This window comes from Polypterus senegalus, chromosome 2 (genome assembly GCF_016835505.1).
Source record: "Polypterus senegalus isolate Bchr_013 chromosome 2, ASM1683550v1, whole genome shotgun sequence".
Taxonomy (NCBI): domain Eukaryota; kingdom Metazoa; phylum Chordata; class Cladistia; order Polypteriformes; family Polypteridae; genus Polypterus; species Polypterus senegalus.
In genome coordinates, this window is record NC_053155.1 from 319,788,415 (window position 1) to 319,809,178 (window position 20,764).

Sequence of the window (20,764 nt, forward strand, 5' to 3'; positions counted from 1 at the left end):
ACATAACTGAAATAAAAACTCCGACCAGGGATGGCGGGTGCACTGACTGTCTTTCCCAGTTCCCTGCAGACCTTTCCCGGGAAATCCTGCAAGGTTCCAGCGCCTCTGAAGACCTCACTTATGGTTCTTGCCCCATTGAAGGCCTCACTTCTGGTCCAGACTAAATTACTTATGGTTCTGGTTGTTTGGGTGTGTAGGTTGTTGTGTTTTTTTTTTAAGGGGGCTCCTTGATGATGTCACTTCTAGTTCAGATGATGGCACTTCTGGTTCTGGCCCCTTTGTCACTTCCTATACAGGCCTTTAAAGCCGCCATCTTTGCCACATGCAATCAGTTCAGTTTTGGACTCAGTCTGGTGAACATCTCTGTTACTAAAAAGCCTTTTGCAGCCAAGGATATTATATGGGTGGCTGCCCCACACCCTTTTAGAATGCCTGGACTCAATTATTATCACAGGATCACACAGCAGAAACCACATCAATGGTGCTCGAGGTCACCCTGTCATCCCGAGGTATTAGAGAGGACCGGCAGCTCTGCATAACGACAGACAGCAGAGTGAATGTAGTCAAGGGCGCGTCGCTGACAAAAGGCACTCGCCTGCAGTCCTGTGGACAGCGGCTCCACAAAGTGGTCGGTAAGTTCTTTCAATTACATGAAGTCTGCCAGTACCACGATATGAGAAACAGCCCCACGCCACGATGCTCCCACCTCCAAATATCACTGTTGGTATCGTGTTTTTGGGGTGATGTGCAGTCCCATTTCTCCTCCAAACATGGAGTGTAGTAAGAAAGGCAAAAAAGTTCCAACTTTTTCTAAAGGTTGAATAGCATGCCTTTTACTCAGTAATGGGAGTCTTGTGAGGTGAGCACACATGGAGGCCATGCCGGTAGAGTGCATTGCATGTTATTTTCTCTGTAACAATCATACCACTGGAGCTCCTTCCGAGTGGTTCTTGGCTCTTGGGCAACTCCCTATCAGAAATTAGAACACCCTAACCCAGAACACTCTGGACAAGAACAGGCCATTCAGCCCAACAAAGCTCGCCAGTCCTCTCCACTTATTTCTTCCAAAACAACATCAGGTTGAGTTTTGAAAGTCCCTAACGTTTTACTGTCTACCACACTACTTGGTTGCTTATTCCAAGTGTCTATCGTTCTTTGTGTAAAGAAAAACTTCCTAATGTTTGTGTGAAATTTACCCTTAGCAAGTTTCCTACTGTGTCCCCGTGTTCTTGATGAGCTCATTTTAAAGTCACCATCTCAACCCACAGGGTTAATTCCCTTCATAATTTTAAACACTTCAGTCAGGTCTCTTCTTCATCTCCTGCAAAGGCTCAGCTCTTTTAATCTTTCCTCATTACTCATCCCATGTAGCCCTGAATCAGCCTAGTCGCTCTTCTCCGGGCCTTTTCTTGTGCCGCTATGTGTTTATGGAGACCCAAACTGCATACAGGACTCCAGATGAGGCCTCACCAGTGTGTTATAAAGCTTGAGTGTCACCTCCTGTGACTTGTACTCCGCACGTCAAGGCGCTATATAACCTGACAGTCTGTTAGCCTTCTTAATGGCTTCTGAACACTGACTGGAAGACGATAGCTTAAGAGTCCACTATGACTTCTAAATCCTTCTCATAAGGTGTTCTCTCCATTTTCCGACCGCCCATTGTGTATTCAAACCTAATATTTTTACTTCCTATGTGTAATACTTTACATTTACTGACATTAAATTTCATCTGCCACAAGCATGCCCAAGCCTGTCTGCTATCCAAGTCCTTCTGTAATGATATATTGGAATTCAAATTATCTGCTAATCCACCTATCTTGCTATCATCTGCAAACTTCACCAGCTTGTTCTTTATATTCCTATCTAAATCATTTATATATACTGTATTAACAATAGCAGTGTCTTAGCACTGCCTCCTGCTGGTCACCACTCCTAACGTCACCCAATTCTGATGAGGTTCCTCACACCATCACCCTCTGCTTCCTGTGTCTGAGCCAATTCTGCACCCCATCTACACACATCACCCTGAACTGCCACTTCTTTTAGTTTGATGCCCACCTCTCATGTGACAACTTATCAAATGCTTTCTGAAACTCCAGATAAATAATATCATCTGTCCCACTCTGGTTGTATCCATTTTGTTGCCTCCTCATAGAATTCTAGTCTGTTAGTCAAATCTGACCCCATGCTGACTGTCCTGTCCTTGCCAGGTGTTGCTCAATCTTATCCTTAATAAATCTAGCAAGGAGCTCTGGTGTGTGCCCGGGTGATGGTCTATCCACTTGCTGATAATGGTGCCAATGGTGCAAAACTGGAAGATTCAGAAATTTTGGAATACACCTCTACCCAGTTCCATTGTATGGTTTTCAAAGTTCTTGGGAGAGCTCTTTGCTTTTTAACCATCAAGAGAAGTTTCTTGTGTGAAGCCTTGTGTAGCAGAACACCCTTTTAGAGCCCATCAATGTATACTAACCCAGCTGATATCAATTAGCACAGATTGGAGGTGGAATTACTTTCTACAGTGGTGCCTTGATTTGCGAGTATAATTCGTTCTGGAAACACACTTGTAATCCAAAGCACATTTCCCCATAAGAAACAATGGACACTCAGATTATTTGTTCTACAACCCAAAATATTCATATAAATGAATACAAAATATAAAGTAAAAATACATACAGTTGTGCTTGAAAGTTTGTGAACCCTTTAGAATTTTCTATATTTCTATATAAATATGACCTAAAACATCATCAGATTTTCACTCAAGTCCTAAAAGTAGATAAAGAGAAACCAGTTAAACAAATGAGACAAAAATATTATACTTGGTCATTTATTTATTGAGGAAAATGATCGAATATTACATATTTGTGAGTGTAAAAGTATGTGAACTTCACGGATGATCAGTTAGTTTGAAGGTGAAATTCGAGTCAATGGGATGCCAATCAGGTGTGAGTGGGCACCCTGAGTCATTTAAAGAACAGGATCTATCAAAGTCTGCTCTTCACAACACATGTTTGTGGAAGTGTATCATGGCACGGACAGAGGAGATTTCTGAGGACCTCACAAAAAGAGTTGTTGATGCTCATCAGGCTGGAAAAGGGTTACCAAACCATCTCTGAAGAGTTTGGACTCCACCAATCCACAGTCAGACAGATTGTGTACAAATGGAGGAAATTCAAGACCATTGTTACCCTCCCCAGGAGTGGTCGACCAACAAAGATCACTCCAAGAGCAAGGCACACGTGTAATAGTCGGCGAGGTCACAAAGGACCCCTGGGTAACTTCTAAGCACCTGAAGGCCTCTCTCACATTGGCTAATGTTCATGTTCATGAGTCCACCATCAGGAGAACACTGAACAACAATGGTGTGCATAGCAGGGTTGCAAAGAGAAAGCCACTGCTCTCCAAAAAAACATTGCTGCTCGTCTGTAGTTTGCTAAAGTGGACGAACCAGAAGGCTATTGGAAGAATGTTTTGTGGACGGACGAGACCAAAATAGAACTTATTGGTTTAAATGAAAAGCGTTATGTTTGGAGAAAGGAAAACACTGCATTCCAGCATAAGAACCTTATCTCATCTGTGAAACATGGTGCTGGTAGTATCATGGTGTGGGCCTGTTGTGCTGCATCTGGGCCAGGACGGCTTGCCTATATTGACGGAATAATGAATTCTGAATGATATCAGAGAATTCTAAAGGAAAATGTCAGGACATCTGTCCATGAACTGAATCTCAAGAGAAGGTGGGTCATGCAGCAATACAACGACCCTAAGCACACAAGTCGTTCTACCAAAGAACCAAATCGATTCCAATATGTACAGAAATGTGCTGACAGGACTCCATTATTACACACAGAAGTAAGATATGGTGTCCCGCAGGGCTCAGTACTCGGACCGTCACTGTGTTCACTTTACAGGCGTCCATTGGGCTCTCTCATTAGATGTTCATTTTCACACGTATGCAGATGACACCCAGTTCTACTTTTCTTTTAGATCAAATGAAGTTTCTCCAAAGTTGTCTTTAATTAGTTGTGTTAGTTAATTAAAGGAGTGGATGGATGAGAACGACTTGTCTTTAAACACCAATAAAACACAGATGTTAATTGTTGGAGGGAATGACGCTGATCACAACAATATTCTGTCATCATTTAACTCAGTTGGAATCTCCATTAATTTTACTGAATCAGCCCACAATCTCGGAGTTCTCTTTGACTCTAGCATGTCATTTAAAGCGCATACTACAAAGTTGTCCAAATCAGGTTTCTTCCATTTTAAAAATGTTGGAATATTAAGGCACTTTGTAAATAAACAGGATTCTGAGAAATTAATTCCTGCATTTATTTCTAGTAGGACTGACTACTGCAATGCGGTGTTCACTGGCTGTTCAAACTGTTCTCTATACAGCTGCCAGTTAATCCAAAATGCTGCTGCAAGAATTATTACAAGAACAAGAAAATACGAACACATCACTCCAGTCCTCATGTCCGTACACTGGCTCCCGGTTAAGTTTAGGGCAGATTTCAAAATCTTCCTTTTGACATATAAAGCATTAAATGGCCGAGATCCGGCTTACCTTTCTGAACTTATCATGACTTACAAACCTGAAAGGACATTAAGATCTCAAGATGCCGGTCTGCTTAGGATTCCAAGGATTAATAAAATAACGGTGGGATGTCATCTTTTAGTGACAGGACCCCCTAAACTGTGGAGTGGTCTGTTTGCCACTATAAGAGATGCCCATTCAGTTTCAGTTTTTGAAGACTCACTACTTCAGTTTAGCCCACCCTGACTAGAGCTGCTGATTAACTATGCAGACTCTGTTGTCAGTCATTATCTCTAAAACAGAAGTAACAGGACAGTTAGAATTTGATACTAACCCTCACCTGTTCTGTTTCTCTTCTCGGTACTCAAATGTGCCACTCAGTGCCACGGCCCACCTGCCTGCCAAAAGTAAAGTCATCCCTGATGGAGGATCGCAGGAATCATTGGCATAGAGGAGTCCTTTCATCCGATTGGCTGGCCCAGTGCTATTTCAGCTGTGGAATGGCCAAATGGGGGAGGCAGCTTGATGGCTGAGGTCTCCAGGACTCTAAACAAATCCAAATCCTATTATTGGATGTCATCTACTGTTAAATTCTGCTCCGTACTTCTAAAATTTTTATTTTTATACAGTATTGAGGATTTGTTGTGTTCTGTGTATTGTACTGTGTTGTTTTGACCCCCATTTCTTTTTGACACCCACTGCACACCCAACCTACCTGGAAAGGGGTCTCTCTTTGAACTGCCTTTCCGGAGGTTTCTTCCATTTTTTTCCCCTACAAGGTTTTTTTGGGAGTTTTCTCTTGTCTTCTTAGAGAGTCGAGACTGGGGGGCTGTCAAGAGGCAGGGCCTGTTAAAGCCCATTGCGGCACTTCTTGTGTGATTTTGGGCTGCACAACAAATAAATTGGATTGGATTGTATTGTATTAGTGGCTAAGCGAGTTTGTCTTTCCTCAGCGGTTTTACTTTGGTGATGGAGTCGTTTTCTTTCAGCTTCATGCTGTAGCCTCGCACTTCTTTCTTCATCCGACTCGTGAACGTGGGGCCGGCTCTTTGAGCTTCATTCTGTAGCCTCGCACTTACAGGCTGGACACACAGACAGACACACACACACTTCCACGCACAGAGGTTTATATATAAGATTGGTTTATTTATGGCCTTTAACGTTGTGAGTCCTTTATATGTGCGTATTTCTTGCGTTAATACCAATGCCTGGTGAGAATTTCATGTGAAAAGCCTCCCTGGAAACAGATTTACTGAAATAAATGTTGACGTGCTCAGTAGTTATTTCCCCCACTGTATCTAATCATCTGTTCTCCGTATTCTTGGTATCAAAACAAAGACCCACTTGAATTTTTAATGTGAACGGTCACGTGACCAGAACAGTGACATCTTCCAAGTGACCCCAGCCATCACAGGGTGCCCACACTGCCAGGTCAGATTTTAGTGAGAAGCCCGGACTCCTACAAGCCCCTGTCTTTGCCAGAGTCAGGTGAAGCCCAGAAACCCACCATCTGCCCATCACTAAACCACTGAAACGAGGCGGCTGAGCGGAGGGAAGGCAATAAGCACACAAAGAAGCACAGTGTAAAAGGAGAACAACGGAAAGGCAGCTCCAAATAACCGGACAGGGTGACATCTTCATCACGTCCATCATCTTATGAAGATTAACTGCATAATTAGTTCATAGAGAAAATGAAAGACAAGTGACTTGGGCGTTTAAGAGTGGGGCATCTCCAAAGTGACACCCGGCGTTGAGAAGCATCAAGTTTCTTTGACGTCTCCCTTTGGTTCTTTAAATACAGGAATTTTTTTTCACATTTCAATAATTAAAAACACCAACTCATGACAATGCATACCACGGTCTGACTCCACAGTGTAGCTCCGTCATCATGCCACGCAGCTGGTGCATTTCTTTCTCACCTCTCCGCAGAGCAACAATGAGCTCATGATGCAGCAGGCTACCTGGAAGCCATCCAGTCAATCTGCCAAGACAGCCATCGAGACTGCAAGTGACAAGGATGACAGGCACTTCAGAAAGTGCAAACCCCTAAACACCCGCAGTTCTGTGGAGAATGGACGTGTAGCTAATGGCTGCCAGATCTATTCCTGCCTTGGACTCACTGTGTGACCCTGAACAAGTCACTTCACCTTCCTGTTCACTGGTTTATAAAAAGTGTGTGTAAACTAATGTTGGAGGGCCGGTGGCTCAACCCGGGTGGGACGCCCCTGAGATGGAAGGATGGGGGTGCAAGTAGCTCTTCTGCCATAACCACCCAAGATGCTAGATAGCAGATTCTCTGCAGGGCACTATGGGACATGATGTCTGGCAACACAGCCCTGCTGGGTACTGTGGGTGCCGCTGTGGAAAGAGGCTGGGAGACGAAGTTCTCAACTAGCCCTGATCAGAAACTTGAATTCTCCATCTGACCCTTAAGTGCTGGCAAGTCATGTGAGACGAAGAGCAGAAGCACGTCCGGGTCGAGGACTATTTAAAGGACTGCTGATGACCTAGCAAGGCAAGCCAGAGTCGGGTGGAGAAGGACAAAGCTTACTGGGAGGTATGGAGGAGAAAATAGAGAGAGAGAGAGAGAGAGAGAGAGAGAGGGGGGAGAGAGAGAACAAGATAGTGAGAGAGAAAGACAGAGAGAGTGAGTGAGAGTGAGAGAGAAAGAGAGAGAAAGAGAGAGTGCAAGGGAAAGAGAAAGAGCGAAAGACAGAGAGGGAGAGAGAGAGAGATAATTATAGTATTTACTTGGATTATTGTGGCTGTGCTGCTTGATGGCACTGTTAAAGGAAGGAAAAGAAAATAAATTACTTCCTGGTGTTTTTACCCTCGGTCCTGCGTATCTGTCTGTTGGGTTTCAAGGGGCAACAGTGTTAATTACATATTTGGCATTGACTTGAGTAATTACTGATGTCATTTCATTATGAAAAGCACAAATGACAATAAACACCCACTTGAGTTTGATATGAAAACAACGACTTCAGTTTGGGGATCAAAACAATACTGAAGTAAACAACATCGCTCCCCAAAACCTCATCCTACCACACGTCACCCTCCTCCTCTTCCTCCTGCCACACGGCTCATGACCCACCGTGGAGTCCGCTTTGCATGGAACAGAAGAAGGGGGAGGGTGTGGTAGTTTGTCCACCGCAGAGTCTAAAGGGCATCAATGGGTTAATGCAGCTCTGTGACATCACGTCAGCTTACTGAAACAGCAGCACAGCACATGTGGGCCGTAATCAAAGCAACAGGCGGTCCAATGAGGTATTACTGTGTGTGACTTGGTTTGGCCCTTATTAACATTACTGTATTGTAATTCTCTAAAGGTGAGTCCAGCGATGAGGCAAGATGGTCAGAAGGACAGAAAAACAACCCAAAAAAATTCCAGTTAAGCTGAAGAACAGAGAAACAAAATCTGCAGGGGTTCAGGGCTCAACAGACCGCCCGGACCCCACTGGGAATTCAACCTTACACAGGTGTTTGTAAGTAGCTCCTCATTGTTTCCAGGGTTTGTTTGACGCAGCGGGTAACGAGGACCACTGGGGCACCTGCTGTCATTCCAGCCTCACAGGTGGCTTCATGGTGCCACAGTCAGGTAGCACAAAATACTAGGCTGTAGCATCCTGCTCTGGATGAAGTGGGTTTAGAAAATGAATTTTGGCCCACAAACTTACTTTCAGCTGAATTGTCTTTCCACTGTTGTGCCAGCAGAAAATGTCCCATAGAGTATCAGTTGTACTGAAACAGGCTACAGCTAATCTTGCTCTGCTTCTAAAGTCACACTCACTCCTCAGCCTCCCGACTGTCCTCCAGTTCCACTGTGCCGTGACTGTCTCTGTGATGCCCGCTTATTAATTCAGTTCCTCAAATGTCTCCGCCTGCTTTGTCAAAGCCCCGCTGATCTTCAGGTCATATGCTGGCTACCTACAATACAGTTGGCACCCGTGACCGGCCACTTGTCTCTTGATGCTGTGATTCACATTTGTGTGCGCCGATTTGCATGAACACAGTTTGCTTTCAACAAGTCCTAACCCAGAGTTCTGGGTAAATTTACAAATCTGCATACTTGTTACTCACACATTGTAAGGGCATTTGAAGTTTGGGTAAAATTACAGAAATGTTGGGTTGTGACCTACGCAAATCATCAATATTGCAAAACTGCATTTTACCCATGAGGTTAGCCAGTCATTTCAGGTGATGGCGCTTGGCTACTCCATGTAGATGGAGCGATCAACTACATTACAAAATCTGTGATGAATAATAAAATCAGCATCTTTGTTGCTTGTCATCTCCAACACATACAGTACAGGCTTTTACCAGCAGGTGTGTGCCAACCTCTAGCTGAATGCCCTCTTCTGCCTTCACCTAGCGAGTTGGGCCAACTCATGAGCCCTCCTAAATCCTGCTGAAGTTAGAAGGAGTTTCCTAACTTTTACTGCTAAGAGTGGAGACAAATGTACGTCACTTAGGACCATTCTCTACTCTGGGATGCTTGCTAAGCACGGACTCCCTGACCTTCAATCTTTGACCAAAATCATCAGCTCCCTCCCTAACGCCAGCCAAAGTGAGCGCACCCTCATTTACTGCATTGAGCATTTAGTGTGTCACTACACAGCGGCGCTGAAATAATTTCCTTTCAAAGGAATTTCAGAAAAATATGATTCCGTTTTCCAGCTCTTTAGATTTTCCGGCCACTTATTTCAAAGTGCCATTGTTATTTAAAGCAGGGGCTCACATTTAATAGAATCGGGCGTTTCACTTTAGCGTTTAGCGCCTCTCTTCTCTTGTTCAGTTGTCTTTACACGGAAACAATTTAAGGTCCAAGCTCAATGAAAAGGGCGAAATACAAAGAATACAATGAAAGAGAGACTTTTATTGAAATGTGTGGAAGAAAAATACAAAATTCATATTGCATTGACTTTCTAACTGCAGAACGGGAGCAGGGAAAGGCCAGGAGATCAATTAGAAGCAGGGCTCACGTTTTACAGATGGTGTCGCTTCACAAAGAGGAGAGATGGGGGCAAATGAGAGGAGCAGCTACTTCATTAGCTAGCATATGATTAATAAAATAAGACAAACTTTTAAAAAAAAAAGGAACAAAACAGTAAAACTCAAAAAGAAAAGACTAGCACAGCTTAGACAAACTGTGATGGCTTTCAGGGGTCTCGCCGCAGGACTGCGTATCTATTTTTAAAACAGGACGCTGCTGGGTGGGTCTATGCATATACGATAAATGATAAACTCCATCAAAACTCGTAACAAATGTAAAGAAATGCATCACAAAGCAACGGTCTTCTTCCTTCAGCTGCTCCCATATAGGGGTCTCCACAGCCGATCGTCCGTCCCCATCTCTCCCAGTCTTTAACAACATTTTCTGCCTTCATGTCGCCCCTCACCACATCTATGAACCTCCTCTTTGGCATCCTTCACATTCTTTCCCCCCCCCATTGTTCTTCTGCCACATTCCCAAACCATCTCCATCTCCCCTCTCTTACTTGGTCACCAAACTGTTGCTCCTGCGTTGTCCCTCTCATACACTTCTTCCTAGTCCTGCCTGCCTACCCTCACTACTCCAATTGAAAATCGTAGCATCTTCAGCTCCGCCACTTCCACCTCTGCCTCGTCTCTGTTTGTCAGTGCCACCGACTCCAAACCCCACCACGCAGCTGGTCTCACTAGCGTTTCATAGACCTTTCCTTTCACTCTTGCAGGTTATTATTCTGTCACAAATCACTCCGGTCACTCTTCTCCACCCAGACTGCACTCTTTTCTTCACATCTCTGCGGTGTTCTCCATTGTTTTGGAGTGTTTAAGTCCATCTTCCTTCACCACTTCTGCTCCTTGCAGTCACTCCCTTCCACTACCCTCCTCATTCACGCACAGGGACTCCGTCGTACTCCAATTGACTCTCATTCTCCTTTTCTCCAGTGCGGTCCTCCACCTCTCCAGGTTTGTCTTAACCTGCGGTCTCCTCTCACTGCAGACCACAATGTCATCCACGAACATCACAGTCCACGAAGACTCCTGTCTGCCCATCACCACTGCAAACAGGATGGGCTCAGAGCCGATCCCTGATGTAATCCCACTGTCACCTTGAACCAGGCTGTCATTCCTACCGCACAACTCACCGCCGTCACGCTGTCCTCATACATATCCTGCACCAGCCTGACATACAGTGGAACCTCGGGTCACGAACGTCTCTGAACATGTACAAATCGGATTACGACCAAAATGTTCGCCAAACTCTTGCATCTGTTCACGACAACACACTCGGGTGACGAACAAGCCAGTTACCCTTCCGGTTCTTAGGCGCCAATGATTTCCGCCCTTGTTCAGTCACCTCCCTGTACATTGTACTCGGTCAGACGTGCGTGCATTCGCTGTGAACTCTTTGTGCTCTATTTCGTGTGCTTTTGCATTCATTTTGCAATTAACCATGGCCTCTAAGCAAGTGAAGAGTGGTAGTGTTGGTGAGAAGAAAGGTTCGAAGAAAATTGAAATCAAATTAAAGAAAGAAATTATTGAAAAGTATGAGCGTGGCATTCGTGTTACTTTCTTGCCGTCGAGTACAAGTCAAAATCTACGATTCTAAAGCAGAAAGAGGCCATTAAAGCAGCTGATGTTGCAAAAGGAGTTACAGTGTTAACCAGGCAGAGGCCTCAAGTGCTGGAAGAGGTGGAAAAACTGTTACTAGTGTGGCTGAACGAGAACCGACTTGCAGGGGATAGCGTAAGCGAGGCAATGTTATGCGAGAAAGCCAGGAAGATTCATGGCGATTTGCTACAAAACTATCCTTCTACAAGTGGCTAGTTCCTCCAAACTTCCTTCATGCCAGAACTCGACTCACGCAAGGTTAGTTTTCTTGGTTGTTTATGGTTAGTTTTTGTATAAATTAAGGATTTTTCAAATTCTCATTTTTTCCCCCAATGCTTAAAACTCATTAAATAAAAGTGTTTACAGCGAGCAGTTCGTAAGGCTGTAGTGTGAACTCCTGCAATGTTAGTTTTCTCTGTTCAAGGTTTTCTCAGTGTTATTCAACGTTTTTACATTTAGTTTACTACTAGCAAAATACCTGCACTTCGCAGCGGAGAAGCAGTGTGTTAAAGAAGTTATGAAAAAGAAAAGGAAACATTTTAAAAATAACGTAATATCCCTGACCATCTCATCTTCGTCGTCAACCGTTGTAAAGAGAACAGGTTTCATTCATCGAAGTGTTTACCACCCAAATCGCTACTCGTGAATCTAAGATGTTTAACAGGCATTCCCGGTATTAAGTTGTGGATTTACCTGCGAATATTTAGCGGCAGCGTGTCTATGAACGTAATTTAAACTTAAGCTTTACACCTTGCTTTCCTATTGATATGTCTACAAAGGCTTGTTCAGCGTCAGAGGGTTGTTCATCTCTTACTTCATCAATAAGCAGCTCGTCTTCCTCTTTATCTGAGACATCACACACTGCACACATGGGTTTACCTTTCCCAGTCCTGCAAACTTTAGCAAAGTGCTTCAACTTACCACATTTTTTACACTCTCTTCCTTTAGCTGGACGTTGACTTTTTCCACCGTGTGCTTTGTTTCCGTAGTAGCTGCACTTATGAATATGCTTGTACGCGTCACTCGCTTCATATTCTTTTCCTGCCTTCTCAATTGTGTAATGCGTTTTTTGTTCAGTGCTCTTTGGAGCTCTTGCTTGTTGTCTGCGTACTGCGTTCAGAGTCAGTTCACGTGAACCACTCAGAGTACGTTCACGTGAACCACTCAGAGTACATGCATCGAAGGTTCTCAGCTGTGCTTGTGCTATCTTGTGCGATCTTGCGATGTCCACGGCTTTATTTAATGTTAGCTCAGACCTGGCACTTAAAAGTTTCTCTCGCATTTTCGCCGAGTTTGGGCCAAACACTAGTCTATCCCTGACCATCTCGTCTTCGTTTGCATAGGCACAGTCCTTCGCCCGCGAATATTTAGCGGCAGCTTGTCTATTGGATTGCTACTGACGGACGGCCTTATATGGGCAGGCATTCAATTACGTGGGAGGCGTGATGATGCAGGACACAACTCCGCCTCACACGGTGACTGAGCTGCAGGCTATGGCTGTATATATATGCACGCAAGTAGGTTCCAGTTATGACTGTTACACATAGAATTTCGAAATGAAACCTGCCTAACTTGTGTAAGTAATGGGCCTGTCAAATTTCAGCCTTCTACCTACACGGGAAGTGAGTGAGTGAGTGAGTGAGTGAGAATTTGGTTGACCTAAATGAAAGCAAATCACGTTATCGTCTTTATACACACAGATACACACACACACACAAACACACACACACAGACATAATTCCAAAAATGGTATTTTCAGACTCAGGGAGGTCTAAAACGTGAAGATTAATCAAAATCTCAAAATGAAATTTTTGGACAATTACAATACTTTCCCTATGTAAGAAAGTCAGGGAGGTCTAAAATGTCGAGATTCATCAAAATCTCAACATCCAATTTTTTGGATGAATACAATACTTTCCCAATACTTCGTATAAGAGAAAATCAGGGAGGTCTAAAACGTGGAAATTCTTCAAAATCTCGAAATGGAATTTTTGGACGATTACAAAACTTTCCTTATATAAGAAAGTCAGGGAGGTCTAAAATGTCGAGAGTCATCAAAATCTCGACATCAAATTTTTGGACGATTACAAAACTTTCCCTATATACAAAAAAGTAAAAAAACAAGTCCAGCTGCATACCTGCACTGGCAGAACCCTCTCTGCGTGAGCTTCGCCTAACTGTGCCTTCCATCTTAATCAAGCTGTTGGGCTTGTCATGTGGTGACACCACACCGGTCTTCACCGAGTTACAGAACATGTAGAGGATTTTACTTTGTACATTAAAAGAAATGCAGACTCTTAAAAGGAAAAACAAAAAAACAAAAAAAACAGCCAGCTCTGCTCTTTCATCTTTATTTCCTTCTGTGTTACAAGACCAGTCCAACCCGAATAGAATTTTTAGTTAATATGTAATAATCATTTACAATTTCTATACTGCATATGAAGCCATAACAAAATGAATGATTCAACACAAGGAAAAGAATTGATTGATAGGATTAACTAAATGCAACTTAAACCACAAGATGTCTCTGGTTAGACGGAGGTAAATGAGTAATGAACACCCCTCCAGAAAATGGGATAAACTGATGGGAAACCCCATGCACCTTTCATTAGAAGCAGTGAGAAGCCACAAACAACCCTCCTCTAAGGAGTTCAGAATAACGGGTAGAATTAACACGAGTCAAAAATTACTGGTGGCGTTTGTTGATTGGATGAGGTGATAAAAGTTCTGCATATACTGAGTCAGATGACGTGACGTATTAGATGAGGTAAAGGTCATGGGAAAGCAGATGAATTGTTTAATTGATTGCTCAATCCATGAACTGAGAAATTTGTGCAAATCAGACATAGAGAAATGAAAGATCTGTGTGTGTATGGAGCAGTCCACTCTGCTCACGCTCAACCACAGCCACTAGATGGCACATGTATACGCCTCGCCTCTCACGTAACAACATGACACAGAAGAAGGGACACAACGTCAAAACAAAGAAAACACTGCGGTTCAACAACAAGCAAATGAAACACCTCAGCAACGGACGGCAAGGCTTGAAGTTGTCGCTAAAAACACTGTCTGTCTGGAGGGATTTTCTCGAGATAAAGATTAATAGGACTGATATGCCAGCGATAAGGCTAATACTTACTTCTTACGAAAGCCTGTAGTGGTCCGGTGCCGCTCAGATTCACACCATCGAACAGATGGTGATTTACTTATTTATTTATTTAGTGGATATTCCAGGGATGCCCCCAGCCTTGGCCCGACCCTCACGCACTCACAAACAGAGACAAAAAGCCAACAGAAATAAAATAACAAATAAACAATGTATTAATAATAATAATAATGTAAACAACGGTCCCACCCCAGTTCCCCCTTACGATGTTGTACAAACCACAACAATAACCACACACAGTAAAGCCCATGAAAAAACGGCAACTGATGTAACGTAAAGATGAAGGTAAATAGTCCAGAGATCCGCACTTTGAAGGGGAATGTAAAGACAGTCGTACCGGTTGTTCCTGAGATGGTGAAGAGGAGTGGACGGGTTCAGGAGCGCTCCTTTCTTCACAGGATGGCCATAAATTGTGAATTTCCCCTTGGGATTAATAAAGTATCTATCTATCTATCTAAATCCACATACAGTCCTCATGTAACAGGCACCTGCCTCTTTGTACCCAACAGCCCCTTCACCCTCAGCAGATGACCAATCAGAGCCACTGCACGGACTGCTGGGAGTTGAAGTTTCAAGCACTGCTACAAGCCAGTGGGGCAGCAAGCACAGGTGGGTCCACGTCCTCTGCACTGGGTCATTCCTGAGAGTCAGCGGACGCCTCTCCAAGTTCATGAATATAGAAAACTGACTGCCTGGGAGTCTTCGGGTTATTTATTGGACGTGTTCTGCACTCTCATCTGGACTCCATGACTGCCTTCTTTGAAGATTTTTCCACGACACCAGTCATTGATGTGGACCCCCAGATACTTGCAGAGGTGCACCACCTTCTCATCCACTCCCTAAATTGTGACCAGGTGCAGAAGCCCCTTGGCGTGAAAATTCCTTGGTTTTGCTGATGTGGCGTTGCAGACAGTTTCTCAGAGTTCTCCATGAGACTACAGTCCACAGTCTCATGCCTCTTCTCAATGCTTAGGCCTTAAGTGATGGCACAAACCCAAACACATGCAAAATATTGTGTCTGCATGTGGCATTCTGTCCAAAGCTCAAATCGCTCAAAAAACACAAACAGGTAAACGCAGCAGAAATCCTGGAGGTTCTCTCTAAATTACGTCAATTCTTCCCAATCTGTGTGCAGCTAGACAGTTCTAGGCAGCTCCAGTGCCCGTTTTGGGGTCTACGTGACTGCTGTGCACATGGGTGGGCTGCTATCACGCTACAATTTCCCATGGAAGCAGAATTCTCTTTTGACTTTTGGCCTAAAGACAAGTCATTGCTAGTCAGTTTAAATTGACCAAATATAGTATTCAATTACTATGTAGAAAAAAGAAAATGACAAAAGCAAGAAAATGTGTCTTTTCACAATCGGCTTCTTCTGGATTTCTTAGTTTTAACGCCAGGGATAGCAGAGTTTCAAATCCAAGGGTACGAATGCAGGTTTTCTTTTCAATAAGACATTCAATTTGTGTTTCTTTTCTTTCCTTTTTTTCTACATCCCCTGTGCAGCTTGTCAAGTCACCCAAAACGCATGGCCATCTCATTATCTTTGTGCCTGCCGTGATATTCTGAGCTCGTACTCGGGGAAGTGCGCTATACAAAAATAAATTGAACTGAATATCTGCCAGCTGCTCTCTTCTGGAATGAAGGACTTGACGGCCCTGGTCGTTGTCACATTATTCACCTCCCTGCGTTGAAGCGACAAAACGTGCAAAGTGATTGGCTGGGCTTTTCTTTTTTTTTTTTTTTAAACACCTTTTAAATCCATCCATTATGCAACCTACTATATCCTATCTACAGGGTCAAGGGAGTCTGCTGGAGCCTATCCCAGCCAACACAGGGCGCAAGGCAGGAAACAAACCCCGGGCAGGGCACCCACACACTAAGCACACACTAGAGACAATTTAGAATCGGCAATCCACCTCACCTGCATGTCTTTGGACTGTGGGAGGAAACCCACGCAGACACGGGGAGGACCCGGGAAGCGAACCTGGTAAACACTTTTTCTGACCAGAAAATAAAAAGAATAGGAACGCCAACCCTACCCCCCAATATGATATATAAAATAAGCCATGAAGGGTCAGCTTCTGTTTCTAAGGCTAAAAACAGGTAGGTGTGCTGCCAAATGTCTTTCTTCAACACAGTCAGTGGGCCATCACTGTTCAGTGTCCTCGCTGTGAACTTGTGTTTCGTATTCACAGCCTTAGTTATGCAACACACGCACTGAAGGAAGACTCTGGTTTCAGATGTTTTGAGGGCATTCTTTATAACTTTCTATCACTTTATTATATTACTACCATCTGTGCTACCCGTCTATGATGAGTTGAAAGCCAAGTAATCAACACAGACCTCAATGTTGACTTTGGCAGTGCACAAGCTAGCGGAATGTATCTTGCAATGCACGTAGTAATGAAACACACTGCATGTGCCATTCCAACAGATGGCACATCAACTACAATGTATATGTCTCCCGTTATGTTTGTGATGCGCCATCTCTTGGAATGACAGACACATAGCAACCAGACAGACACTTATTAGAACACTCTGGACAAGAACAGGCCATTCAGCCCAACAAAGCTCGCCAGTCCTGTCCACTTATTTCCTCCAAGAAAACATCAAGTCAAGCTTTGAAAGTCCCTAACGTCTTACTGTCTACCCCACTACTTGGTCGCTTATTCCAAGTGTCTATCGTTCTTTGTGTAAAGAAAAACTTCCTAATGTTTGTGTGAAATTTACCTTTAACATGTTTCCAACTTTGTCCACATGGTCTTGATGAACTAATTTTAAAACAATCGTCTCGATCCACTGGACTGATTCACTTCATCATTTTAAACACTTCATTCAGGTCTCCTCTTCGTCTCCTGTAAAGGCTCAGCTCTTTTAATCTTTCCTCATAACTCATCCCCTGTAGCCCTGAATCAGCCTGGTCGCTCTTCTCTGGACCTTCTCTTGTGCGGTTATGTCTTTATGGAGACCCAAACTAAACCCAGTACCCCAGAAGAGACCTCACCAGTGTGTTATAAAGACTTGAGCAGAACCTCCTGTGACTTGAACTCCACACATCAAGGCGCTATATAATCTGACATTCTGTTAGCCTTCTTAATGGCTTCTGAACACTGTCTGGAAGTAGATAGCTTTGAGTCCACTACGACTCCTAAGTCCTTCTCATAAGGTGTACTCTCGATGTTCAGACTGCCCACAGTGTATTCAAACCTCACATTTTTACTTCCGATGTGTAACTCTTTACATTTACTGACATTAAATTTCATCTGCTACAAATCTGCCCAAGCCTGTGTGCTTCCTAGTCACTCTGTGATGATTCAATAGATTCTCCATTATATGCCAACCAGTAACGGCGCACTGCTAGAACGATAATGTGCAATGAACACACTTGACTTGACCATTCCTAGTTTTCGTCCTCTTTCTCTGTACGTTTGTTTGTTCAGAGGTTGATGTGCTTGTTGCTTCCTGAGCAACTCTTCTTTTCTCCACCCTAGCAGCCCGGTCCTTCTCTTCTTCTGTCGGCCATCTTTTTGTGTTAAAACTGATTAAGTTGGTGTTTGTGTTGCAATTACTTCGGGTACTTACTTTAATTTTTCTCTTAAGCTGACACTGAAGTGCTCAATCTGCCTCAAGAATGATTTAAGATATGAAGAGGTAGGGGAAGTGACAGTGAAGGTAGCAGGGATGAGAATGGCGCCCATACACATGAGCTGCACAGACATCCCCACTGCAGAGAGTCGATTCTACAATAATATAAAGATAAAAAGAGTAATAAAAACCCCGACAGTAGACCTCACATAGTATATGTGTACCAAATTTCAGGTCAATCGGTCAAATGGTTTGTGAGCTACAGATGATTTAAAATTCTGGACAGACAAACGGACAGCCATGCTATCGTATTATATAAGAAGATCCACCCAGCTTGGTATCCTCTGCTGACTTAACCAGCGTTTTCTTTATATTCCTATCTAAATCATTTCTATGTATGATATTAATAGCAGCAGTCCCAGCACTGCCCCCTGCTGGTCACCACTCGGCCAGTTCTGATGAGGTTCCTCGCACCGTCACCCTCTGCTTTCTGTGTCTGAGCCAATTCTGCACCCATCTGAACTGCCACTTCTTTTAGTTTGATGCCCAACCTCTCATGTGGCACCTTGTTAAATGACTTTGTAATTGCTGTTCTGCAGGTTTGACTCTTAAGCAAAACGGCACTCGGAATTAAACAAACTGAACTGAATACTTCAAAGAGGGCTGAGTCTGCGCCAAAGAAGAGCGTTTAACACACAGAAAGGCCCCTAAGCCATCCGACGCCAAGGACCTTTTAGAAAGGACAGGAGACCATCACATCCATCAGGCACGTTTGGTAAGCCCAGAATTCAACGTCTGAGCTTACACATTTCTCTTCATTGCTCAGCTGATTACCTAAATTATGCAATACCCATCTTCCAATTTCAATCAGTTACCTTTTTTTTATTTGTTCTAGCTGACATTTAGAACATGGAGAAAAAAAATTTAAAATTAAAATGAACATTCAAGCCAATCACGTTTTAAATATTTATAATAATGGATACTAGAAAATGAAACGGCTGATGATAAAAACCTGGAAGAATTGTTGGTCAAGGTCATGGCAGCTCTTAAGTTTAAGTGACAAGAGGAAGATGAATTGGCTCCGAGGTGTAACAATAAGCGCTTATAATAAAATGCATTTAACCAAGAGGGGGCGCTGCACTGTTTGATCCTGATGACAAGATGATACTCTTCTCGTGGAATGGATAACATGAAGAAAAACAAAAAAAACACGGTGTATTAAAAATTTTGGCAAACACATCTCTCTATTATAAAATGAAATCCTGGGACGAGGCTTTCTCGGAGATAATTTCAAATCCTGGGAGACGAGACTTTTTGTCAAGAGATTTTTGCCAAGTCCCGCCCACCTCTGAAACATTTACAACCGCAACCGCGGTCCAATCACTTCTCATTCGTGTGAATGCTCTTGTCAGACACAGTTACTGCGCTCTCAGCTCCAAGTGGGGTTGTAAATAACAGACAAAGAGTAGAAGGTAGAATATTGTCTTTTTTCTCTTTCTTCATAATGCAAAGCACTTTGAGCTACACTATTTGTATGAAAATGTGCTATATAAATAAATGTTGCTGTTGTTTTAGGACGTTGTAAAGAGGTTCAAAAACGTTGGCACGATACACAGGCAGAGCTGGTTAGAGATTATGAAAGTACTAAAATTCAAAAGTCTCAAAAAACTGATAGTAAAGATCACATTAGCGCAAACAAACAGAAATTATTACTCAGTGAAATAACGGAACAGCGAAAAGAGATCAAATATCTGGACATAGGTGATGTGACAGAAGTATGTAGATATTGTTCAGCTTTAAACTTGAAGTCTTTTTGCCATCAGGGAAAAGTAGTGTTTCTTTCCAATGAAGAGGCGTATCCACGAGAATTAAAAGATTTGTTGTTTGGTGAAATTTCAAGCCCACCAAGCCAGGACTTTATGCAAAGAGATCTGGAAAAGTCCCACCCACATCTACAACATTTACAGCCACACATCTCTCATTTGTGTGAATGCCATCGTCAGACACAGTTTGTGTAGAGAGAAAGAAATGATATTCACTCACGTGCAGTTAGACGGTGCGTTGTCACGATGGAAGTCCAAACATGGAATCAAAATTCAATGCGATACTGAAGAAAAGGTAAAAGCGAAAAGAGATCGACTATATGGGCATAGGTGATGTGAGAGAAGCACGTAGATATTGTTTGGCTTTAAACTTGAAGTTGGACACTTGTACATCGTCTCATTCATGTTGCCATCAGTAAAAGGTAGTGTTTCTTCCCAGTGAAGAGGCATATCTGCGAGAATTAAAAGATTTGTTGTTTGGTGAAAGTGAAATCCACATACGGGAGCGGCAGTGACGTCAAGTGGCTGGCACATAGCTAGGGGTTGGCGAGTGAAGCAAGTAGAAGGCAAAGCCCCCCTAGTCTTACATATAAATGTCTACACATGCAAGTATGTGAATCTTAACTCGGAAACGAAAAACCGAGCACATCACTCCAGTTTTGAGGTCACTGCACTGGTCACCTGTGTCATTCAGAATGGACTTTAAAATCCTGTTTATGGTTTACAAAGCCTTAAATAATCTGCTCCATCTTATATATCAGAATGTCTGACATCTTACACTCCAAATCATAACCTCAGATTTTCAAATGAGTGTCTGTTTAGAATTTCAAGAGAAAAAACTTAAAAGAAGTGGTGAGGCGGGTGGGCAGGCGGCCTTCTACTGTTATGCACCTAAAATCTGGAATGGCCTGCCAATAGGAATTCACCAGGCTGATACGGTGGAGCACTTTAAAAAACTGCTACAAACACATTACTGTAACATGGCCTTCTGATAACTTCACCTTAGTGTAATCCTGATGCTCTGTATACAGTAATCCCTCGCTATATCGGGCTTTG

At 43.2% G+C, this 20,764-nt stretch overlaps 1 protein-coding gene across 2 annotated transcripts in view; it reads right to left on the reverse strand.

Annotated features, from left to right (window-relative positions):
• Positions 1-20,764, reverse strand: part of gtf2e1 (general transcription factor IIE, polypeptide 1, alpha) — a 154,050-nt gene that overhangs the window by 106,256 nt on the left and 27,030 nt on the right. The gene's annotated exons all lie outside the window — the stretch shown is intronic.